General features: G+C 45.5%; 1 protein-coding gene across 2 annotated transcripts in view; it reads left to right on the plus strand.

The window, feature by feature from the left end:
* TEK (TEK receptor tyrosine kinase) overlaps positions 1 to 27,160 on the plus strand; it is a 255,677-nt gene that overhangs the window by 68,684 nt on the left and 159,833 nt on the right. The gene's annotated exons all lie outside the window — the stretch shown is intronic.

The raw sequence follows: 27,160 nt of genomic DNA on the forward strand, positions 1-27,160 counted from the left end.
GTAATAACTCTATATAATATACAGTATGTGTGTCTCCCTTTTTGTATTGAATTACTTAAATAAATTAACTTTTTGAAGATATTCTAATTTATTGATATGCACTTGATTTATTTCTATTCACATACACCTTTTTTTTTTTTTTACACATTTTATTCCACTTTTTGTTTGGTGGTATAATGACAAAAACAAAATATTTGCCACTTTTTTATTTTATTTTTTATAGTGTTTATAGTATTGGGGAAAAAAGTGAGATGGTTTTATAGATTAGGTATTTCTGAGTGCAGCAATACCTAATATGTGTACTTTATTTGTTCATTTTTGTTTTTGTAGAAAAATGCAAGCTTCTGGCTGGGTCTAACAGGCCACTTTAGCTGGCAAAACTGGAGACCATTATTTGGCCTCAGCTGCCATGACACCGCTCGGCTCCCCAATGATCATGTTGTGTAGGTGTCGTTGGGGTGAAAGAGGGAGCCCGCTTCCTCTCACAACAATCTTTTAAATGCCGTAAAGACTATTGATTGCGTCATCTAGAAGGTAACAAAGAGGAGGGTTTTCTTACCTGCGAATAACATCATCGAGACCTGAACCAATCAGGTCACTATGATGTTGCCGGTCCAAAGTGGTGATTAGCACCACAATCCCAGACTCTATTCTCGCTCAAACACCCACCATAAATTTACATCGACGCTGCAGAAAGCCCAGTAAAGTAGGAAAGTACTGAAGTTTATTTACCGTTGGCAGACATGAAGAGGTTAAGGCTGTCTAGTCTTAAGATTCCATAAGAATGAAACAAAATTGCTAAATAGTTTAAAAGTTTTAATGAAACAAAAGTAGATTTCTTTTCTTTTGAAAGGGAAAGGGGTAAGAAAACGTTTTTGAAAACAATTTTAGCTTTTGTTTGTAGTCATAAATTACCCTTATATAATCCTAAGCGTACAAGTATTACATAGCATTATAGCAGAGAGCAAGTTAGGCCCTGGCTGAATTGGTAAGCTTTCAGTACCCCACGGTCACCACCTTCCTCTGTTAACCATCACCACTATCTGTAAAGACCTCTACACACACTGAAGTGACATCTTCTGCATTTGCTAATATTACCTGGGTCGGCCAACAATTTAATGTATTTGGAAGCCTCCTAATTCTCCTAACGATTTTTTTTATTCCATAGTAGAGATGAGCAAAATCGTACTGTAAAATCCGGGATCCGTGTGGTATACCTAGTATCCATGCACTGACCCCGGATCTAGCATTCTTATGGAACTCCATGTAACTATCTATATTCGGCCATCCGCATAATTAAAAAAAAATAAAGGAAAATGAAAGAAAATAGGGATAAGCAGGAGCATTAGTCTTACCGAGTATTCCGCTCGATGGTAACACTACTTCCAGGGCCGCACATTACCCTCATGCATATTCACTGCTTGCCCCGCTCACTGGCAGTCCCAGCATCTGTGATTGCTTGCAGTCAGATCGCTTACCCACTCTGTGTGACAGAATATCTGATTGCTTGGAATCGCACACGCTGTTTGTGTATCTATAGTGGTATAAAAATAAATAAATAAAAAAAATTGGCGTAGGGTCAGCCATTTTATGATACCCAACACAAATAAAACATACGACTACAGGCTGGAGCTCCCAGATGTCTGTTTATCTTGGCTGTGTATCAAAATAAGAGTGACCTCATGCGTCTTTTTTAAGAAATTATTTAAATAAATAATTAAAAAAAACAGTCTGTGGTCCCCCCCAATTTTGATACCAAGCCACAATAAAGCCGACAGCTGGGGGCTGGTATCTCAGGCTGGGGAGACCCATGATTATTGCACCTCAGCCTAAAAATATATGCCGAAATGTCTGCACCAGATTTCTGATCAAGTTTGCATCTCCTGGCAGAAAACCACACCGAAACAGCGTCAAAACCGTTTTTGTGTGGTTTTTTTGCCAAGAGATGCAGATTTGATGGTACAATTTATACACCATATTCCTGCACCAAATCTGCATCTCCTGGCAAAAAAATTGCATCATTACTACATCAAAACTGCAATGTGGTTTGATGTGTTTTTTTTGCCAGAAGATGCAGATTTGGTGCAGGAATATGGTGTATAAATTTTAGCACCAACTCTTGATCTTTTGTCAAAAAAACACGTTTTTTTGCCAGGAGATGCAGGTCTGTGAACTCAGTTCACCTGAGATGAGGTCTCTGAGTTTAATGAGGTCACCTTAAGTCAGTTTACCTACGGTCACAGGTGTGGGGTACCGTAGCAATGTCCAGCTGTGACAGCAGATAAACTGACTGACGTCACCACTTGCAGCTGTAGGTGAGTCTGTGCCTAAAGACATGTTCTGTGCCCACATGCTGTAACTTCAGTATGTTTCAGAGCTGGAATCGTCGTGGGACCTTGTGTGGATTATGTCGGAACTTGGTGTTTGGAGTTAATAAAAGGTTGAAAGGGGGTATTTTTTGTATTTGATTTCAAATAAAGGACTTTTCGGTGTTTGCGTTTATTTTCACTTCCAGATTAGTAATGGGGGGGGTTCATAGACGCCTTGCATTACTAATCTATAATCTAAGGATTAGTGGCAGCTGTGAGCTGTCATTAACCGCTTATTTTACCACCATTTCAAAACACAATATTCGGGTTCACACAGACTTATATGGGGATCGGCATCTGGGCAGATATTTTTTTTTTTTAAATCCGGTTGGACCTGCCGATCTCAAATATCTGTGGATTCACCCATCACTAATCCATAGAAATCTCTACAGTACTTCTTGTTGGTAGATGGAGCCAGGCTGATATTGTTAACATAAATTTAAAGGGTTTCCCCCCCCCAAAAAAAATTAATTTCAATAAAGAGATCTTGAAATAATAATAAGCTCCATATTTGGATGTTTTTTTTAGTTTTTTTTTTAAATGTTCCTGTGCTGAGATAACCTTACAAATGTGCCCCTGCTATATATAAGGTGGCCATAAGATAAACTAAGGTGTTTGGAGCCATGTGCAGACTGACCCAGTGGACAGAATTGACTGAAAATTGGTATGTATGCTATTCAAGGCATGGGGAAAAGAAAGGCATCTTAAAAAATTTATTATACCAAAACTCCCCACCAGGTGAAAAAGTGGTGCTGTACAGTGAGCGAACGACCCAAAAACTGTGTGCCAATAATTGGAGATATCACAATTGTTCCACAGACTAGCATAACTGTTCAATATGGCCACCATCATGCATGGTGATCATGTTCATCCTGTACAGAACATGCTCGACACTTGCATGTAACATGCTTGGTGGGATGCTGTGCACTTCCAAAATTATGCGGTCTTTGAGGTCAGCCAGGGTGTCGACATTTCCCCGAGATTTCCATTTATCCAAACATTACAGCATAGGCTCACAAATAATTATTTTTTTCAGGTGAAACATTTTTTAAAAACAGGCAGGGAAAAGTTTCACCTCACAAAGAAATTCACAAATCATCCTGTAATGTCTTAATACTTTTTCCACAGTGGCATAACTAGAGTTCGATGGACCCCTAATCATGTTGGTCAGATACAGTCAAGGTAGATTATTTTCGGCACACCATAGGAGAAGTAATAAGAGTCCAAAGAATAATATTATGCAATATAAGTCCCCTTTTTATTTTTGAAGCAGAAAAAAAGGGGTAAAAAAAGAGAATACAGGTGTCCAGAGACCAACGTTTCGGCCTTTTTAGGCCTTTAACAAGGTACTTATCTGGAGAGTCTGTGTGCACAATGTCTTATAAAATCAGAGAAATGACACGCAGGTGGATTCCATTGTTAGAAGCTTGTGGAAGATGTAGTGGGCTCTAGATAGGGGAATATGATGCAAAAGTATGGTCAGGACACATGTAATATTAACGGTCTCCTGCGTTACCAGGAACTGACAAGTGTTTCCTGTATCTATGTTGTAGCGAACACCATTATATAAAAAGACATGTATTGGACACCAGTCCTATATCTGGACCTGTTTCTTATACTTCAGTGAAATATAGGGAAAGCCCCCATGAGGTATTGTGTGCACAGATGTCCTATTTACTTCCAATAGCTGTGTGGGTATGCAAATCATGCTTACGAAGAGAGAAGAGACATCTCAAGGGGCTGTATTCTGTCACGCTTCCCGGGTCCCGACGCCGCTCCTCACTCACTGCTCCGGCCCCCGGTCCTCCTGCCCACGACTACTCGGTTCACTCTTCCTCTTCTGCGCCCCCCGTGCTTCCTGTCCTCCGCTCCCGGCGTTCCCCTGCGAACCAGGACACACCGTAGGGTCCTCCTGCATCCTCTGCACCGCTTCCTGCTCTTGTCTCTGGCACACGGGCCTCGCGCATGCACATTAGCGGTCACTGACCTCTTCTTAACCACTTCACGACCATGGACGGATATATCCTGCCGCGGGCAGGCGGCGTGGATCGGCACACATATCAGCTGTTTTCAACAGCTGACGTGTGCCTACATGTTACGAGTGGAGTCGCATTCCACCCGTAACATTAACCCCTTACATCTCGCTGCCAAAGTCTGACAGGGAGATGTATATACGCGCGGTGAAGATTTTCACTTACCGCCGACCCCACCGGAAGTCACGTGAGTGATCACGTGATGTAGCACAGGGTCATGTGATGACGCCTGCAGCTATGACATTTCACTTTCGTTTTCCCTCGGCCTGGAGCAGAGGGAAACAGGAACTGACTGTATCTACTGTTTACAGCTGCATAGCTGTGATCAGCAGATAGATAAGAGCGATCGGATTGCTGATTGCTATAGCCCCCTAGAGGGACTAGTAAAATAAAAAAAGAAAAAGTAAAAAAAAAGTTTTAAAAAACAAAAAAAAATAAAAAAAATAAAAGTTCAAATCATCCCCCTTTCCCCCCATTGAAAATTAAAGGGTTAAAAAATAAATAAATATACACATATTTGGTATCGCCGCGTTCAGAAATGCCCGATCTATCAAAATATAAAATCAATTGATCTGATTGGTAAACGGCGTAGTGGCAAAAAAATTCCAAACGCCAAAATTACGTTTTTTGGTCGCTGCAAGTTTTACGCAAAATGCAATAACAGGCGATCAAAACATAGCATCTGAGCAAAAATGGTGCCATTAGAAACGTCAGCTAGAGACGCAAAAAATAAGCTGTCACTGAGCCATAGATCCAGAAAAATGAGAACGCTGCGCGTTTCGGAAAATGGCGCAAAACGTACACCACTTTTATTGGACAAGCTTGTGATTTTTTTTTTAACCCCTTAGATACAAGTAAACCTATGCATGTTTGGTATCTACAAACTCGCACCGACCTCAGGCATCACACCGATACATCAATTTTACCATATATTGAACACCGTGAATAAAACATCCCAAACACTATTGTGCCATCACACTTTTTTTGCAGTTTTTCCACACTTGGAAATGTTTTGCTGTTTTTCAGTACACCATATGGTAAAACTTATGGTTTCATTTAAAAGTACAACTTGTCCCGCAAAAATCAAGACCTCATATGGCAAGATTGACGGAAAAATAAAAAAGTTACGGCTCTCGGAAGAAAGGGAGCAAAAAACAAGAACGCAAAAACGGAAAGTGCCCCGGGGCTGAAGGGGTTAAAGGGCCAGCGTCCCAGAAACAGGATATTGCCATTACAGGTACAGGGTATATTAGACCTTCCTTTCCATGTAGGTGGTGCCTGTTCAACGTGTTACTTTAGCTAGGTGTTCAGGTCCCCTCGTATCTTGTCCCCTGTTAACCCTGTCTCTTTCGCAGAGCCAGTCCTGCCACTTTAACTCAGTCCTAATTACGAATTGCCCAGGAACTCTTCCTGTGACTGTCGGCTGTGAATCCCAACATCTTCCTTCAGCCGGAACCCGTCTCCGATCCCCGACCTCACCTGGTGATCTCAGCCTTCTTGTCCAGCAGGATCCAGATCCTGCCTGATGCTCCTACCCGGTACCAGAACCTGATTTCCATCATCGGCACTGCCTCCAGGAACTCTGTGGCCCCACAGACATCTTTCTACCAGTCTCCTGAAGGACACTGATCCTGCATCACTAGTGCCCCGGCTACCGTGCATCTAGGCCCTCTGGTGGGGTGACCAGGACAGTCCCTGTACAGGGGTTAGCTCCGGATTGCCTCACTGGGGGAGTCCGGTGCACGCCCCAGAGGATCCACCACCAGCACATAACATATTCATACATGCAAGGTGCTGTTGTCAGTGTTCTGAGCTGGTATCATCAGTGTTACCAAAGGCAAATCAGCCCTCAAAGGGTCATAAGGAACTTGTGTCCTGGACTAGAGTGCAGCCACGTGGTGAGGTGTGCATCTGTGCACACAATACCTCATAGGCGGCTTTCCCTATATTTCGCTGAAGTACAGTATATGTATGTTTGCATATGGATAGATATATATGCATATGCCCTTGTGCATGTATATGTGCACATATATATTGGTGTATTATAACCAGTATCATAAAATATACATTTAAACCCAGTCCAGAAATTTAAAGAAATTGATTATTTACTTGTATTATATAAAAAAATATATATTTTTTATGAAAGCAATACTTTTAACATGTATGTCTGGTGCTCAAGTAATTTAAACACTTGTGTTGTCAATCAGTAATTGTATATAAACCTTGTAGTGCCGCCTTCCCAGCATCATGATTAAGGGTGATTGTTTCACCTGAAACGCGTAGTGCTGGTCATGTCATCCGTTGTCTGCATGCTGAAATAAAGAATAAAGACCATGGCTTTCCTTGCCTGAAGAGCTGGATGTCCCTCATTTCTTTTATCTGCTTCATTATGTCACAGTACATATTGGCATTCATGGTATCCTCAATGAACTGTAGCCCCCCACAGCCGTTAGCACTCATGCACCTCAAATCATGACATTCCAAAAAATCATGCTTAACTGTAGGCAAGACACACTTGCTTTGTATTCCTCACCTGGTTGCCGCCACACACGCTTGACACCATCTGAACCAAAAAAGTTTATCTTGACATCATGACACCACAGGACATGGTTCCAGTAATCTATGTCCTTAGTCTGCTTGTCTTCAGCAAACTGCCGACTTTCTTGTGCATCATCTTTAGAAGAGCCTTTGCTCTGGGACTACAGCCATGCAGACCAATTTAATGCAGTGTGTGGTGTATTGTCTGAGCACTGACAGGCTGACCCCCCCACCCCTTTTACCTATGCAGCAATGCTGACAGCACTCATACACCTATTTTGAAAAGACAACTTCTGGATATGATGATGAGCACGGGCACTCAACTTTCTTTAGTTCACCATAGCAAGGCCTGTTCTGAGTGGAACCTGTCTTGTTAAATCACTCAATGGTCTTGGGTACTATGCTGCAGCTTAGTTTTAGGGTGTTGGTGTGGCGCCCCTGAGGCTTCAGTCGCCACAGAGTATTGCATCTGTCTTAAGGTGTAATGCTTATCCTGGGAAAGAGGAGGTTAACCGCTGGTGCTTGGAGCTTACACAATACACTTACATAAACACCCAGTTAGTGAGCCAGCACTTACATTACTCAGGAAGCCAGGCTGGGAAATTCCCGTGCAGAATGAGTCATCAAAAAGATGGGGGCTACCTGGGAAGTGAGCAAACACAGTTTAATTTTAGAAGGGTTTTTACCTCAGAACAGTTTGGACGCAGGAACGAGAACAGCTCGAGGCAGAGGAGAGCAAGGCCTCTGGGGGGATGCCGAACGGCTCCCCCCAGAGGGGCCGATCGGGTACCAATCAGACTTAGAGAGAAAAGGAGACGACCAAGTGGAGCTGTGAGGGTGAGCCCCTTCGGGATCGGCACAAGTCAGGATGCAGAGCCCTCGGTTAGGGGAACCTTCATGGACTCTAACAAATCTGCAGGGAAAGTGGATTTCCCGTCCCATTGCCCACCACCAAAAGTCCCAGGGCACAGCAGTAGATAGAGACAGGAGCTACGGCTACGGTCGGGTCCATAACAAAACGTGCTGCCTGCGTACGGGACAGCAACTAAAGCGAAGGACACTGGGGTCCCCAAGTAGCTTCATGCCACGGGGATCCACACTACAAGGCGCAAGGAGGAAGGTCTCACATGCTTTACAACACCGGTGGTGACCTCTGCTTCATCCAGGATGGGCTGTGGCCCATCACGGCGATGACTGGTACTCTGCAGGCGTAGCACACGAACTGTGAGTAAAACACCTGGAAACGCAGCCCCTCTGTGAGACTCTGATTTGCCCTCCCTGTCCTTTGGCGACAACGGCCCTTCCCCCGTCACCAGCGTCCTCCCCGGGGCTTGCTCTACCAGTGGGGAGCTGAACTCTCTGGGCTGCAGTAACATCAGCCCCGGAGGAGAGCGATATCTCACAGCGGCAGCTAATCCCTGGCCGCACACCATGGGAGGCGCTTCAAAGCAAACCCCCCCATCCCCCCATTTTGACTCTCTCTTTGCCTGTAGCCGATGGGGCCACAGAGCTGGGTCAGACTATTCATAGCAACCCCACAAAACCACTGGCCCGATGATGAGTTATGCCCTGCAGGTCCCATTGAGTGCTACATTGGCAATCTTCTTATAACCTAGCTATCTTTATGTAGAGCAACAATTCTTTTTTTCAGATACCCAGAGAATTTTTTTTGCCATGTGGTGCCATGTTGAAGTTCCAGTGACCAGTATGTGATCGTGTAAGTGATATCACCAACACCTGCTCCCCATTCACACCTGAGACCTCGTAACACTAATGAATCACATGACACCATGGAGGGAAAATAGCTAATTGGTCACAATTTGGTCATTTTCACTTCGAGGTGTACTCACTTTTGTTGCCAGTGGTTTAGACACTAATCGCTGTGTGTTGAGTTATATAAAGTGCACACCAAATTTACACTGTTGTACAAGCTGTACACTGACTACTTTTTACTGTATCAGTGTCATATCTTCAGTGCTATCCCATGAAAAGATATAATAAATATTTATAGAAATGTGATGGGGTGTACTCTTTTTCGTTGGGTGCTTTACTAGATGGACTAGGATGTTACCTTAATTGGTTAATAGTCACTTAATAACTTGGCTAAATCAAGTGTGACGCCCTGGCCTATCAGGTTGTCACAGGGTATTGTGCAATCTGCCCTTCTGCACAGTATCCACCCTCCTTGGTTACGAATTCTGGTCCTTTGGTGTTGCTAACAGCTTAGCCAATCAAAATCCTAGGAACACTTCCCACTTTAACCTACCAGACACACCATTGGGGGGGCTTAAGGGAATAGGGCCGCCCACATGGGGGGTTACTAAGGGGTGAGTGAAGACAGTGACAGTTGAGCAGTGGAGAGTGAAAGGAGAGGAGGTGAAGTGACTCTCTGGGAGGGAGATGTCACGGAGCAGGGCTCCTGAGTACTAGGTGGCAGACGTTGGTCTGGGCCTGGTAGGAGCTGGAACCCCGGTCACAGGGGACAGTGTCAAGGGGCACGGACTTCCGAGGAGGGTGGCCGGTGGCCTTGAGCTATCACCGGGAAGGGGCAAGGGCATGACGGGGTACGTGGACCCCAACCTGGAAAGTAGCTTCATGCGTTCCGGTAATTTACCTGACGGGGTGAAGACTTCAAGTGTCGTTCCCCAACCCGCTCCAAAATCTGGGTACTAGCGCACCGATGGGATAGGACTTTCCCACTACAGTCCAAAGGAATCCTATGCGTGAACCCTAAGAGCAAGCTCACTCCGTTAGCCATACGGGTGAGCAGGACCCAAAGAGTTTTATACCTACGGGTCTAATAGAAATGAAGGTGCCAAGGACAGGGCCACAGGCTAACAGCATCACCAAGGGCACGGACCCAAGCGTGCTCCCCACCAGCTGCAGTGGTGGTCAGAATTCTGGTTTACAAGTGTCGCGGGCGGAGGAGGGGACGCTGCGCTCTCCCACTGCTCGGGTCCGGCCGCTGCTGCTGCTGCGGCTGCCACTACTCGGTGGTGGCTCGAGCGGTGGGCCGGATCCCGGGGACTCGAGCGGCGTTCCTCGCCCGTGAGTGAAAAGGGAGATTGTTTGGATGGTGGGGGATTTGGTGATTGTCCGTGACGCCACCCACAGTTGTGGTGAAGTTGGTGACACCACCGCTGCTCTGGACGGGGATCCCGGGAGCGGTGACAGGGAGCAGCTTTGTTGTTAGTTCTCCCCTCCGTGGGTAGGGGATTGGTTGTCCCGGGGCCTGGTGATGGGGTAGGGATGGATGGCAGGCGGGTTACGGGGCCTGGTGAGGTGCAGGGTCGCGGGGGCAGCGCTGTGCCGCACGGCACGGTGGTACTCACTCAGCCAATGATGAGGACACAGTTCTCGGTAAAACACACAGCTGGATGGTCGGGTCCCACAGACGGCTACGGTGTTGTTTCTCCCGGCAGGTTGATGGTGACTGCCTTTCCCTGCACCTATGTACGGTAAATGGTTCCAATGGGTTCCCACCGGTAACCCGCTCCCCAGCTTGGATATGGGCTGGAGGAGCCCCTTTTGCCCGCAGGCTCTGGCCCTGGGAACTTTAGCCTTGGCGGTGACTGTGTTTCCCTCTCTCGGTTGGACTGTTGCCTTCTGTCGGGACTTGGCTGCTGGGAAACCCAGGAGGTTCCATTCGCTAACAAATTTGGCAAATTCACGGCGACTCCTAGCCTTGCCGGGGTCCGTAAGCCCCTGCCAGATGGTGCTGACTTCTCTTTGCGTACCGGTCCGGTACCGCCGGGCCACCGCCCGTCCACGGTCTTTACGGTAGGCTCCAATAGGCCACTCCTGCAGACGGTCACCACCGTCTGCCAACCTTGCTGATCCGTCCGGGCCACACACCCGGACCAACTTCAGTCTGCTCCACTACCACTTCACTCCCTCTCACTTCCACTCTCAAACTGATCTGATCTGTTCTGTCTAACTTTCCCGCCTCCAGGACTGTGTACTCCTTGGTGGGCGGGGCCAACCGCCTGGCCCACCCCCCTGGTGTGAACATCAGCCCCTGGAGGAAGGCAACAAGGGTTTTTGTCTGACTTTGGTGTGCCTGACCGGGAGTGTGGGGTGTGTGGGTGTTGTTCTCTGTGGCCCCTGGCTTGTCCAGGGCGCCACACAAGCTGTCGGTGTAGTTACTCCAGGACTGAGTGAGTACATTGAAAACCCCTGTTCCCAGTTCCCAAAGGCACACCCAGCTACCATCCCACCATCAACGGGCCCCGGGACACGAACCCCCTACCCACGGAGGGGTTAAACATCAGGCTGCCACACCATCGTCACCCGGCTCCCTAACGGCAGCGGTGGTCCCTCACATTACCATGCACCGTGGGAGGCGTCACGAACTGTCCAAATAACCCCTGTACATATCCCCCCCTCTTTTACTCGAGTGGCCGCACGGCCCCCGGGTCCGGAGTCTCCCCCAGCCACCGCGGATCCGGATCCGAGCAGCAGCGGTAGCCCGGCTGCTGGCACGAGGGCGGTACACAAGCATAAGGAGCAGATAGAGACCACTGCAGTTTATAGTAACTTTTGTATGAAATACCTCGCAAGCTGCTCTTCACCAATAGCTCGGTATTGTTAGATTGTTAGATTGTGGGATCCAGCCAGTGTCAGTGCCATTGCGCTCTGCCAAAGCTGCAGAGTCAAATCTGCTTCATAAAAGCAGCTATGATAAATGCAGATATCAGGCCATCATCCTGACAATACTACTAGTCCAAAGCCAGGAGGCAGGGAACCACCATAGAACAACAGGGATGTTCACAGCCCAAGAATAGTGATGGGCGAACCCAAACTGTAAAGTACACCTCCAATGAATTAGGTCTGTAACAGTGGCCTTTGTCAACACTTGAGTCGCCCCTTGGGATTCTGGACGCCCCTCATTCATAGTTCTAATACCCCTCTTTTGAGAATCTGCCACCCTTTTGGAACCCCAGAATTGTGATGTGATGCCCCCTTGTTTCCCTAAGTATTTCTTGACTGCGTGGTACATTTCCACTAGGCCAACCAGGTCGTCCACATACCTGGGATCTCCCTAGGCAACTCAGGTCTGCACTGGCCTCGGAATGGAGTGAATGAATCTATTCATAACAGCTTGGGCTGGGATTGAGCACTCCAGCTGCAACCGATTCTGGACAAGATGTAACAATTCGAACATCTGGGAGCGAGGGGGTTTGTCACCGTAATACGTCCAGAGATGGACCCATTGTGCTCTGACAGACATGGTTATTCCTAAGCGCACCAATATTTCAGTTTTTAGTTTGGAGTTCTCCTTTGCATCCTGTAAGGCTAGGTCATAGTACACCTTTTGTGGCTTACTAGATATGGCAATAGCACCTTTTCCCACTGATTCAATGGCAGCCTCTCCGCTTTGTGACCCTTTCGAACACAGTCAAAATACCTTGACATCATCCCCCAGTGTCATCTTTTGTATAGCTCTTACCGCCTTCCAGACATGTGAGTCATCACCGGGACTTGGGGGTGGGGCAATTGCACTGCTACGGATTGCCTCTGCTAGGAGAGCTGTCTGCCAGTGCTGCTCCCACTTCTGCTCTTGTTGGATCTGTTAGAGCAACAGTTTATTAGTCTGAGGCCGGTGTCACACTTGCGATTGCCTCACCTGTATCTCGCGCAAGTCTCGCAGTGTATCACCCGTCACGAACTCACACTCTCCTCACAGGAGCATATCAGCAGCATAGAGATGCATACAACCGACCCACTCCTTTGAGGAGAGTGTGAGTCAGTGCCAGTTGATGCACCGTGAGACTTGCACATGATACACGCGAGGCAATCGCAAGTGTCACACCGGCCTAATGCTGAGCTTGCTGTTTCTCTGTTTCTTCTGCTGCGCCTGTTATTTCTGTAGCTTGGCTTCCATGATGTGTTTAATCAGGTTCTCCATGCCGTTCGACTGCGCTTCCAAACTTATGACCGCCTTCACCCAGGACATACACTTTGTCTGCAGCAGTCACTTGTGCTCCCTGGGAATCTTACCCTAACTTCTAGTACCAACTGTGGTAGATCTGCTCACTTGGCTGCTTAATGAGGTAGAAACAGGAATGGTTCTCATTTAAATTTTTAGCAGTTTTTTTTTTTCTTTTTAAAAAATGCTTCATAAACCAACTCTTCCAGAATAAAGAAACAAAACAACACTCAAACAGTCCATATAACTGCGAGATCCGCCTTTTCAGGATTAGGGTTCAGCACTTTTCAGTACGAGTACCACTCTGGAGGTCTGTTCGCCTCCAGACACAGAACACTGATTAAAGGCCACTTTACACGCAACGACATTGCTAACGTGATCTCGTTGGGGTCACGGAATTGGTGACGCACATCCGGCCTCGTTAGCGACGTCGTTACGTCTGAAACGCACGAACGACCGTTACCGAGCAAATTCACTTACCTTATCGTTGATCGTTGACACGTTGTCCAGTTCCCAAATATCATTGCTGTTGCAGGTACGATGTTGTTAGTCGTTCCTGCGGCAGCACACATTGCTATGTGTGACACCACAGGAACGAGGAACAACCTTGTACCTGCGGCCGCCCGCAATGAGGAAGGAAGGAGGTGGGCGGAATGTTTATCCTGCTCATCTGCGCCCCTCCGCTTCTATTGGGCGGCCGCTTAGTAAAGTTGCTGTGACGCTGAACGAACCGCCCCCTTAGAAAGGAGGCGGCTTGCCGGCAACAGCGACGTCGCTAGGCAGGTAAGTAGTGTGACGGGTCCGAGCAATGTTGTGCGCCACGGGCAGCGATTTGCCAGTGACGCACAACCGATGGGGGTGGGTACGCATGCTAGCGATATCGATAGCGATATCGCTGCGTGTAAAGCGGCCTTAAGTCCAGAAGCCTTCATTTTACCTGCTGGAACACATCCTAGGATGGAGATATGTGAACAGACATTCCACCCATGTTTTTGACTGTTCACAAATACCCGGCCTTTATCATTGCTAAGTAACCGTTTCAGCACATAGCATGCTGGAGCCTATATCTGGATTTGACATCACCAAAGCTACCAACCTGAGTGAAACATATCTCCACTCCAGTATTCTACCAATGACCATCTTATAACCCACACAGTGAATTCCTCCACAGTACCCTCCACACACAGTGTGTAATGACCCTACTGTATCCCTCTGGCAAAGTATGGTGACCCCAGCGCAGTATGATGCCACAACTGTGACCCCCACACAGCCTTCCATACAGTACAATGGCCCCCATCATAGCCGTTAAAACAGTATAACGGCCTCCACATAGCCTTCCATAAAGTTCAAAAGCTCCTAAATTGCCTTCCATATAATGTAATGTCCCCACATTATCTTCCGTATTGTACAAAGTCCTCCTTATAGCATAACACCCCCATATTACTTTCCATATAGTATAATTCGGTCCACATATATCTCCAAATAGTATAAGGCTCCACATTGCCTTCCATATAGTGTAATGCACCCCACATAGTCTTCTATATAGTATAATGCCCCATATTGCCTTCCATATAGTATAATGCATCACATACAATCCGCCTTATAGTATAATGCCACTATATTGCCTTGTATATTGTATAATGGACTCTACATACTCCTCAATACAGGGTAATGCACCCCATATTGCCCTGTATATAGTATAATGCCCCCACATTGCCTTCCATATTGTATAATGCGCCCCACATTGCTTTCCATATAGTATAATGCATCCTTGCTCCCAAACAGTATGATGACCCTCACAGTGTACTCATTGATTAAAGAAAAAATCTCACTAACCAATCACAGTCATCAGTGAGCGGGGACCGCCGTAGTTGGTTTTTGTATCGCTAGACACGCTGATAAGCTGCCAGTGACTGCTGCCGACATGAACCTCCCACTGTGTGTTTTCACACAGTGACAGTTAAAGTACATGATGGGTATAGTACATCAAAATACAGGGACTGACACCCACTCATCACGTACTATAACTGTCATTAGTCGTTAAGTGGTTAATATCTCAAACATGGATGAAAATGTAAGTATTGAATTACAAAACTTACAAAAATTGTGATGAAAGTCCACTATGCAACAATATCGATTTACAGTATTTAGATTGGAATAATCCTGTAACCTTACTATCCATTCAAAAGCCTTTGTAAAGACTTGGTTCATTAAATGCTTGCTACAGCGTAAAATACAATACAGATTTGGACAGTGGAGAGGATTTCTGCTTTCTTTAGGAGTTATTTCCTCTTGTCACAGTCACTGCAAGTTTTACCGTCGGGCAACTCCCTAAAATAAGGAAGTCCCTTGGAGCAACAAAATCCCAGTGAAAGTTTAAAGTGTAGAAGTGTCAGCCTTGAGCGCTGCATTTTTTTAAGAGGAAGTAAAGTCTTATGGACAGGAAAGAGGAGGTAGGGTGGACCTCTTGTGATATTGGGCATGAAGCGAAGTTGGAAAGGAATGCCGAATTAACATGCAGTCATTGCTCTATTGATGAAGTCCCTGGGATACTAATCCTGCTTTTTTAACTGTTAAATTAATGGGCATTTTAGTTTGCTACATTATAGTAAATTCCTTAGTTTAGTACAATGTAGCAGTGTGCAAAAGTTTTAAACAGGAGTGGAAAAAATGCTGCAAAGTAAGAATGGTTAAAAAAAAGCGTTAGTTATTTTGATCAATTATTAAAATGCAAATTTAATGAACAATAGAGAAATAGAGATCAATTTTGGTGTGACCACCCTTTGCCTTTAAAAAAAGCATCAGTTCTTCTAGATACACTTGCATTGAGTTTTTGACTATAGTAGCTGTGGAGGAGAAGTGCAATAGGGTCTTACCAAAATAACAATTAGGGTACGCTCACACGAGCAAGAAAAACAGAAGAGTGCAATGCAAGAAAATTTTGCACTGCACTCTGACCAATGTTAGTGAATGAGGGAGAGCAGTTGGTCAGCTTTTCTCACATCCAGATTCTGGATGCGAGAAAAGTAGCAACATGCTGCAATTTTCTGCGAGATCTGTATCCCTCGCACCCATTCAATTGAATGGGTGCGAGAGAAACATTGGATTGCACTCAGATGTTATCCCAGTGCAGTGCGATATACGTAAAGGCTGATAATGGAGGAGATGGGGGATTAACCCCTCCCTCTCCTCTGCAGCGCCTGCCCTAAGCTTCACAGCTGTGACCCGATTGCAAGATTGGGTCATAGTCGCATGACACTCGGCTCACGCTCGCAGCAGAGCCTGAGTCGGGGATCATTAGCATATCACATCGGATGCCATACGCTAGTTTGACTCCAGCCTTAGGTAGATAATAGTGAAGAACTCGCCTATATCGGTTGTGCCAGTCACAACCCCTATATCAGCAAAAATATACAGGCGAACAGCTGCAGCCCCAAGTGGAGTGGAGTAAATTTAGAGGAAGAAACAGGTATTCAGCTGTTTTTTGCCTGTTGTTCTGATGAAGGGGGCTATGTTTTTTGCCTGTTGTCCTGATGAAGGGGGCTATGTTTTTTGCCTGTTGTCCTGATGAAGGGGGCTGCGACCCCTGAAACGCATTGACCGGTACATAAAAGAATAAAGATATAAATTAGCATTACATTCCGGTGTGGGGATAGCTGAATACCCGTTTCTTCTTCTAAATCTACTTCATTGAGTTTCTGACGGACCTCTGTATGGAGGTTGTTCCAAACATCTGGGAGAACTAACTACTAATCTTCTATGGATGTAGATTTCTGCAAATCCTTCTATCTCGTCATGTAATCACAGACAAACTCAACGATGTTGAGATCAGGGATCAGTGGGGATTATATTATCCCTTTCAAGACTCCTTGTAATCAGTGGCGTAACTAGAGTATGATGGGCCCCGGTGCAAAGTTTCGACCTGGGCCCCCCCCATGTACACCGACACTTGAAGTATGGGATAATGACAATGACACTTGGCTCTTACCCACAGCATCCTATCATAGCTTTCCTATGTTCTGATATCCATCTTGTCCTTGGCACCCAGCTTCCCCATGCTCTGCTATAATCTTTCCCTCAGCACCCAGCTTTCTATTATAAGAGCATGGGAAAGCTGGGTGCTGAGAGATATATAGCAGAGCATGGGAAAGCTGGGTGCTGAGGGAAAGAGCCTTTTTTCCCTCAGCACAAAACGTTCCCATCTCATGCTTATATGTTTGTCACCCCTCATATATAGTTTTCCAATTACTATAATGGCCCCCACATAGCCTTCCATATAGAATAAAGGGTCCCAAATAACCCTTCATATATTAGAATGCACCTCCATAGTCCTCCATGTATAAAGTAGCCCTCATAGCCCTCCAATTATTATAATGAATTTCTCATAGTTCTCCATGTATTACAATTCACCCCATAGTTCTCCATATATTATAATGCACCCCATAGTACTCCATATATTATATTGCACCACAGTCCTCCATGTTTTATAATGCACCCCTATAGTCCATGTATAAGGTAGCCTCCATATTCCTCCATATATTATAATGTAGCCCCCATAGTCCTATATGTATTATAATGCAGCTCCATAAACCTTCATTTTGTATTATGCAGCCCCATACTCTTCCATGTATAATGCACCCCTATATTCCATGTACAAGGTGTCCTTCATGTTGTATTATGCAGCCACATTCTCCTCCATGTATAATGTACCCATATAGTCCATGTATAAGGTGTCCTTCATGTTGTATAATGCAGCCCCATAGACCTCCATGTATAATGCAGTCACATAGACCTCCATATATAATGCACCGCTATAGTCAATGTATAAGGTGTCCTTTATGTTTATTATGCAGCCAGCCCCCCAGGCCTCCATGTATCATGCAGCCAGCCTCCCAGGCCTCCATGTATCATGCAGCCAGCCCCCCAGGCCTCCATGTATCATGCAGCCAGCCCTCCAGGCCTCCATGTATCATGCAGCCAGCCCCCCAGGCTTCCTTGTATCATGCAGCCAGCCCCCAAAGCCTCCATATATCATGCAGCCAGCCCCCCAGGCCTCCATGTATCATGCAGCCAGCTCCCCAGGCCTCCATGTATCATTCAGCCAGCCCCCCAGGCCTCCATGTATCATGCAGCCAGACCCCCAGGCCTCAATGTATCATACAGCCAGCCTCCCAGGCCTCCATGTATCATGCAGCCAGCCCCCCCAGGCCTCTGGCCACCATGTACTCACTGATTTATAAAAAAGAAAACAAAAAACAACTCTCCTCTCGCCCTGCGCTCTGTACTCTAAGCACAGCAGTCGCACAGGAGTGACGTCACCACACAGGCACAGGGGGAGAATAATAGAGCATGGAGTAGCTCAGGCCACTCCATGCTTCATGATTGCTATGTGCAATGATGGGGGAGGAGGGCCCGGTGCCACCACCGCTGACACCGAGCAGGGGGCCTGGTGTCAGCGGCTGCGGTACCGGGTCATATAGCGGCCGCGTGGTCTGCGACAGAACAGCGCAGCTCCTCTCTCACAGATAGGAGCTGGCTGCTGATCTGCAGGGCAGCCGCGGGCCCCTAACCTGCCGGGCCCGATCACAATGGCGACCTCTCCAACCGCGGTAGTTACACCCCTGCTTGTAATGTTCATGCATAATTTCTAATTATTTATTAATTTACTGATACAGTTATGAAATTTTCTTTTAGAAAACAGGTCTCATATAGGGATGAGCAAACCCAAACTGTAAAGTTCAGGATTCGTACTGGACACCTGGTGTCCAGATTTCGAACTCAAACACAGACTTTTAAAAAAAAGTCTATGATTGAATTCAGGTGCTGTTTGTATGCTTTTAAAGTTGTCTTGAAAAGTCAGGGAATGGGGAAGATGCCTTTATGTTGCTGTGAACAATACATTTTTAAAAAATTACATAAGCTCCCTCCTTTTTTGATAACCAGTGCAGGTAAAGCAGATAGCTGAAAACTGCAACCCTCAGCTGTCTGCTTTACTTTCGCTGGTTATCAAAAATAGAGGGGATCCCCATGCCATTTTTTAAATTATTCATTTGATAATTAGCCCTCCAATTATTATAATGAATTTCTCATAGTTCTCCATGTATTACAGTAAAGTAAAGCTGACAGCTTGGTATTATCAGGCTTGAAAGGCCCATAGTTATTTTGCTCTTACAAAAACTAAAAATAGCAGCCTGTGGCTACACCACAACTAGCATCCATTAGATGTGCCAATTTTGGTGCTTTGCCCAGCTCTTTCCAATTGCCCTTGTGCAATTGAGGTAATATTTGGGGTTGATGTCAGCTACGAATTAACAGCTGGCATTAAGCCCAGGGGTTTGTAATGGATAGGCGTCTAGCCGACTTGTCCTTTATTAACTTGGTAAGTGTAGAATTAAAAAATCACACACACAGGAAAAAAATAGTTTATTTGAATAAAAACTTCCCCCCACTCTCCATCGTTCACTAATTTATTAATTTTAAAAAATCCTTGAAGTTCTGACGTATTCCAATTGGGGAATAAAGACTCCCCCACCCTCCCTCGTTCACCAATTTATTAATTACAAAGAAATCCTCAAAGTTTCGATGTAATTCAATGTTGTAATGACCCAGAACACCCATTGAATCCGATGGAGCCTCGTTCTGAGTTGGAGCCCTGGACACCAGATATCTGGTATGAACCCCGAAGTTTACAGTTCGGGTTTGCAGATCGCTACTGAGGATTGATTTAAACAATCCGCTGCCATTCACAAGATGTGCAATTAACTCAGTTTTTTTGTTTGGACTACAGCTGTTTCATCATAGTTAACATCAATTACAATGAAAAGTCAGTTTAATACTATTTACTTTTTTCTAATCCTTCTTCCAAGAGCCATAACCTTTTTCTTTTTTGCATCAACCTAACTACGAGGGCTTTTTTTTTTGAGGGATGAGTTATAGTTTTATATGACACTAGATGGTGGCCCGATTCTAACGCATTGGGTATTCTAGAATTTATTGTGTAGTTAATGTGTGATTTTTGACTAATAATGGAAGGAAGACACAATATATTTTTTGTCAAAGATACATTTTTTTGTTTAAAAATTGTGAATGTCTAACATGAAGATGTAACTGTATGTAACTAAATATTGTTGGGAACTAACTGCATTAATGTGGGCGTCACAGGAGACGATCTATCGTGCGATATGTCGTCGAGGTCACGGTTTTCGTAACATACATCCGGCTTCGTTTGCGACGTCGTTTTGTGTGACACCTACGAGCGTCTCAAAGCGATCGCAAATCGGTTACAAATCGTGTATCATTTACACGTCGTTTATTTTTTAAAAAATCATTTATTCTTCTTTGCGCCGGTTGTTCATCGTACCCGGGGTAGCACACATTGCTCCGTGTGACACCCCGGAAACGATGAACTGCAACTTACCTGCGGCCGCTGGCAATGCTGAAGAAAGAAGGTGGGCGGGATGTTTACGTCCCGCTCATCTCCGCCCCTCCGCTTCTATTGGCCGCGACTGTGTGACGTCGCTGTGATGCCGAACGTCCCTCCCCCTTCAGGAAGTGGATGTTCGCCGCCCACAGTGACGTCACTCAGCAGGCACAAACGACGGGGGCGGGTACGATCGCATAGATCGGTAGATCGTATCGTGTGATGCCCGCATAACAGTATACTGCGTGGTTTAGCAATATCATTGAAAAATATGTGTCATTAGTTTGGTGAAGATTCTCTTCTTCTGGCTGTTGTGTTTGCGATTCTGCTTCCGGGGTTAGTAAGGCATTCTTGTGTTGTAGTGTGGCTTCTTCTTAAGGTTGTGTGTGATGTTCGTGCTTGTGTGGTTGTCTGGTCTTCCTTTGTTACATTGTGTTTCTTGTGACGTTGTTCTTGGCTTCTTCCTGCTGCTGGTTTGTTGTGTTGCTGGTTTGCGTTTTTTCTTTTGGAGCCCTTGTAAGGCTGGAAGGTTAAATGTTGATTGTCGTAATCTGTGAAAGATACCCACATAGACAGTGTTAGCGAATGATCAAGTAGAGTCAAGTAAATAAGTCAGGTCAGGGCAATGTCACAGAGTATGTGGCCCCATCCTGTGATTGCCGCCATCCTAGTATGTGCCCCCATCGTGGTATAGGCAGGATCCTTGTGTATGTAGCATCCTGGTCTGTGTCCCATCCTGGTATAGTCTCCATCCTTGTATGACCCTCATCCTCGTATGTGGGCTGATGCTTTGATGTGGCCCCATGCTGGTATGTACCCCCATCGTGGTGCAGCCACCATCCTGACATGTGCCCCCATCCTGGTCTGTGTGCGCAATCTGGTATAGGCAGCCTCCCGGTATAGGCACCATCCAGAATGTTTCCTAAGGTGTCCCTTGTACCTGTCCGCCGGCTGCTCGCTCCTGTGCGGTGTCTGCTCCACTTTTCCACTGTGGCCGGCGGTGAGTTCCAGGCTGTGGTGTTAGGAGGTGTGGGTTGGCCTGGTATGTGGGCTGATGCTGTGATGTGGCTCGATGCTGGTATGTGACCCCATCGTGGTGTAGCCACTATCCTGACATGTGCCCCCATCCTGATCTGTGTGCGCCATCTAGTGTAGGCAGGCAGCATCATGGTCTGTGTCCCATCCTGGTATAGTCTCTATCCTGGTATGGCCCCATCCTGGTATGTGGGCTGACGCTGTGATGTTGCCCCATCCTGGTATGTGACCCCATCCTGTGATTGCCACCATCCTGGTATGTACCCCCATTGTGGTATAGGTAGGATCCTTGTGTATGCAGCATCCTGGTCTGTGTCCCATCCAGGTATAGTCTCCATCCTTGTATGGCCCCCATCCTGGTATGTGGGTTGATGCTGGTATGTGGCCCCATCGTGGTATAGGCAGGATCCTTGTGTATACAGCATCCTGGTATAGTCTCCATCCTTGTATGGCCCCCATCCTGGTATGTGGGTGTCTGTGTAGGGTGGTGTTTGTGTTGCACGGTGTGTTTGTATTGTGTTGTGTGTGTGTTGCGGTGCGTATGTGGGGCGATGTGTGTGTTGTGGTAGTGTGTGTTTTGTGCAGTGTGTGTGTGTATTTGTCTGTGTGCCGCGGTGTGTGAGTGGGGGCGTGTGATTGTGGGGCGATGTGTGTGTGTGGGGGTGTTTGTGTGCGGCTGTGTGTGTGCGCCCGTATATAGGTGGTTATGTGTGTGGGTGGGGGGCCGCGTTTGATATGAGCGGAATTGTTGTGTGTGTGTGTGCGGCGGTGTGTGTGTGTGTGTGTGGTGGTTTCTGTGTGCCGGTGTGTGTGTTTGTGTTGGGTTGTGTGGGAGTCGTGGTGTGTGTGGCTTAATTTCCCGCTGGCCATGAATAGTAATGATTGGCTCACGAGCACTCCGGAACGCAGCTCTCCCACTAACCACCGATGAATGCTGGCTACTTATATATTAACACTGCAGTGAATGTTAAGTAGCCGTTCATGAATAGTAATGAGCGGCTCATGAATAGTAATGAGTGGCTCCTTAACATTCACAGCAGTGTTAATATTTAAGTAGCCATGTGCTTCCCCTGCATTTATCATTGGTTAGTAGGAGAGCTGCATCCCAGAGTGCTGGGTTCCTAGTGCGCCGCAGCTGCGTCTCCTCCTGTCCCCGTCCCTCTATGTGTCCCTGTGGCGTGGGGAAGCCCTGCGATGCCGCAGCTGTGTCTCCTACGGTCCCCATCCCTCTGTGTGTCTCTGTGGCTCAGGGAAGTCCTGCAATGCCGCAGCTGCATCTCCTCCGGTCCTCATCCATCCTCTGTGTCTCTGTGGCGCGGGGAAGCCCTGCGATGCCGCAGTTGCGTCTTCTCCGGTCCCCGTCCATCCCCTGTGTCTCTGTGGCGCGGGGAAGCCCTGCGATGCCGCAGCTGCGTCTCCTACGGTCCCCGTCCCTTTGTGTCTCTGTGGCGTAGTTGGGTCACTGACCTGCGCTTTGGGGCCTTCTGTGGGTTGGGACTTACTGTGCTCCATCGCGTCGGGTGTAGGGAGCTTCCATGGCGATATCCCTTGTACCTGTCCACCGGCTGAGTCATGGTGTTGTCAGGGTTTCGGCAAGTGGGCATGTCCTAATTGAGCGGTCGTCGCTGCTGGTTGGGTGTGGGTAGAGTAAGGTGTGGGTGTGTGGGGGGTGTGATGCAGGGCCGCTGCTGATAGCGTGAGGGTGGAGTGAGGGGTGGGTGTGTGGGGCGGTGTTCGGCCTGTTGGAGCTGTGTGGGCATGGTTTAGGCGGTTTCAGAGTATGACGTCATTTCTTAGACAGAGAGACAGAATAGGGCAATTATATATATATATAGATCAGTCACTTAACTATGAAGAAAAAGTCCATCTAAAAATTGTGAAAAAAAAATTCCCCATAATTTTTTGGAGAGATTTAGTAGCGCCCATAGAGTTATCAAAATGATATGGCAACATTATTCTTTATGTCAGCAGGGAGGTCAATAGTGGCCGATGCATGTACTTACCAGCAAGTTAGCCATTTAAATGCCGCTGTCACAGGACATGCCAGCTGTGCAACAGAGTCGGCATCTGCCGGGAATGGCACAGGCTCACTTCCTGAGCTTGCTCCGCACGTACCGTGTGACCAGCTCTTTACATTACAAGGTTGCAAGGAGTTTAACTTGTACCTGTGCCAGATCTGATTTTTTTTCATAACAGCCCGTAGGTTGAGATGTGTCTATCACAAGGCCCCCATACTAGGCACAATAACACCATAATAACTCCATAATCAACTCCATAACTCCATAATAAAAACTAGGTTATTCTTTTTATGATATTCCTTGCACAACCTTTCCCTTTAATTAGTAAAATAAAGCACAAAGTAGCAAAAAAAATATGAAACTACATTAGCCACCATAGTCCAATTTTTTTTATTGCCCCACACTACCTTGGTCGAAATCTAGTACAATAATACTCCCATGTTACCAGATTCTAACATAGGATCCCAAAGGTACCACAAAAAAGCTCCATTTGAAATTCAATTTGCCCAGTTTACCTTTATGGTTCATATATGTGTAATGTTGTAGTACTGTAGAGTGGCACAGGGCGGTAGTCGCAGGTGAGAAATCACTCCAGATGCCCCAGCATGCTACATACAGGACACGGTCTTGGCTGGGTGTGTGGACCTGTGTCACGTGGACTGTATGTCCATGTAGTCCAGGAGCAAATGACGTCTCGCCGTCACAAAGAGACCACCCATTCAGTTTTAATAACTCTTAACTTAAAGGTGCATCCTCAATAAACTTTACGCACATACAGTATGTCTAGCACGTTTCAATTATATGAAGCAGGGGTGGGAAATTAATTTTCCCATGGGGTCGCATGAGAAATTGAGATGGTTTTAGAGGGCCGGACTAATATAATTAACTCAGTTTTACCCAATACTGTATACAGTATATATACTATCCCTTCATAAACAAACAGTAACTTACGGACTGTGTGACCCCTCATGGTCCCGCACGCACACAAGCAGACATGTCCATTTTTTTCTCCAGCAGCACGGGTGTCACACGGATCACACACTGATGTGATCTGTGTGACATCAGTGTGACAAATACCAGAGAAAACATGGGTCTTTTTAATAAAAAGATTTTCTATATTTACCTCTCTCCAGCGCTGCTGTCTCTGGCTCTGCTGCCTCCCGCTCCTTATCGCCGGTAATTATACTCACTGAATATTCACTGCAGTATATACTGCACCTGTAATATACATCACTACACCCCTATATACTGCACCTGTAGTATACATCACTACACTCCTATATACTGCACCTGTAATATACATCACTACACTCCTATATACTGCACCTGTAATATACATCACTACACTCCTATATACTGCACCTGTAATATACATCACTACACTCCTATATACTGCACCTGTAATATACATCACTACACTCCTATATACTGCACCTGTAATATACATCACTACACTCCTATATACTGCACCTGTAATATACATCACTACACTCCTATATACTGCACCTGTAATATACATCACTACACTCCTATATACTGCACCTGTAATATACATCACTACACTCCTATATACTGCACCTGTAATATACATCACTACACTCCTATATACTGCACCTGTAATATACATCACTACACCCCTATATACTGCACCTGTAATATACATCACTACACTCCTATATACTGCACCTGTAATATACATCACTACACCCCTATATACTGCACCTGTAATATACATCACTACACTCCTATATACTGCACCTGTAATATACATCACTACACTCCTATATACTGCACCTGTAATATACATCACTACACTCCTATATACTGCACCTGTAATATACATCACTACACTCCTATATACTGCACCTGTAATATACATCACTACACCCCTATATACTGCACCTGTAAAATACATCACTACACTCCTATATACTGCACCTGTAATATACATCACTACACTCCTATATACTGCACCTGTAATATACATCACTACACTCCTATATACTGCACCTGTAATATACATCACTACACTCCTATATACTGCACCTGTAATATACATCACTACACTCCTATATACTGCACCTGTAATATACATCACTACACTCCTATATACTGCACCTGTAATATACATCACTACACTCCTATATACTGCACCTGTAATATACATCACTACACTCCTATATACTGCACCTGTAATATACATCACTACACCCCTATATACTGCACCTGTAATATACATCACTACACTCCTATATACTGCACCTGTAATATACATCACTACACTCCTATATACTACACCTGTAATATACATCACTACACTCCTATATACTGCACCTGTAATATACATCACTACACTCCTATATACTGCACCTGTAATATACATCACTACACTCCTATATACTGCACCTGTAATATACATCACTACACTCCTATATACTGCACCTGTAATATACATCACTACACTCCTATATACTGCACCTGTAATATACATCACTACACTCCTATATACTGCACCTGTAATATACATCACTACACTCCTATATACTGCACCTGTAATATACATCACTACACTCCTATATACTGCACCTGTAATATACATCACTACACCCCTATATACTGCACCTGTAATATACATCACTACACTCCTATATACTGCACCTGTAATATACATCACTACACCCCTATATACTGCACCTGTAATATACATCACTACACTCCTATATACTGCACCTGTAATATACATCACTACACTCCTATATACTGCACCTGTAATATACATCACTACACTCCTATATACTGCACCTGTAATATACATCACTACACTCCTATATACTGCACCTGTAATATACATCACTACACCCCTATATACTGCACCTGTAAAATACATCACTACACTCCTATATACTGCACCTGTAATATACATCACTACACTCCTATATACTGCACCTGTAATATACATCACTACACTCCTATATACTGCACCTGTAATATACATCACTACACTCCTATATACTGCACCTGTAATATACATCACTACACTCCTATATACTGCACCTGTAATATACATCACTACACTCCTATATACTGCACCTGTAATATACATCACTACACTCCTATATACTGCACCTGTAATATACATCACTACACTCCTATATACTGCACCTGTAATATACATCACTACACCCCTATATACTGCACCTGTAATATACATCACTACACTCCTATATACTGCACCTGTAATATACATCACTACACCCCTATATACTGCACCTGTAATATACATCACTACACTCCTATATACTGCACCTGTAATATACATCACTACACCCCTATATACTGCACCTGTAAAATACATCACTACACTCCTATATACTGCACCTGTAATATACATCACTACACTCCTATATACTGCACCTGTAATATACATCACTACACCCCTATATACTGCACCTGTAATATACATCACTACACCCCTATATACTGCACCTGTAATATACATCACTACACTCCTATATACTGCACCTGTAATATACATCACTACACCCCTATATACTGCACCTGTAATATACATCACTACACCCCTATATACTGCACCTGTAATATACATCACTACACTCCTATATACTGCACCTGTAATATACATCACTACACCCCTATATACTGCACCTGTAATATACATCACTACACTCCTATATACTGCACCTGTAATATACATCACTACACTCCTATATACTGCACCTGTAATATACATCACTACACCCCTATATACTGCACCTGTAATATACATCACTACACTCCTATATACTGCACCTGTAATA

The sequence above is a fragment of the Anomaloglossus baeobatrachus genome, chromosome 1 (assembly GCF_048569485.1).
Source record: "Anomaloglossus baeobatrachus isolate aAnoBae1 chromosome 1, aAnoBae1.hap1, whole genome shotgun sequence".
Classification (NCBI taxonomy): Eukaryota; Metazoa; Chordata; class Amphibia; order Anura; family Aromobatidae; genus Anomaloglossus; species Anomaloglossus baeobatrachus.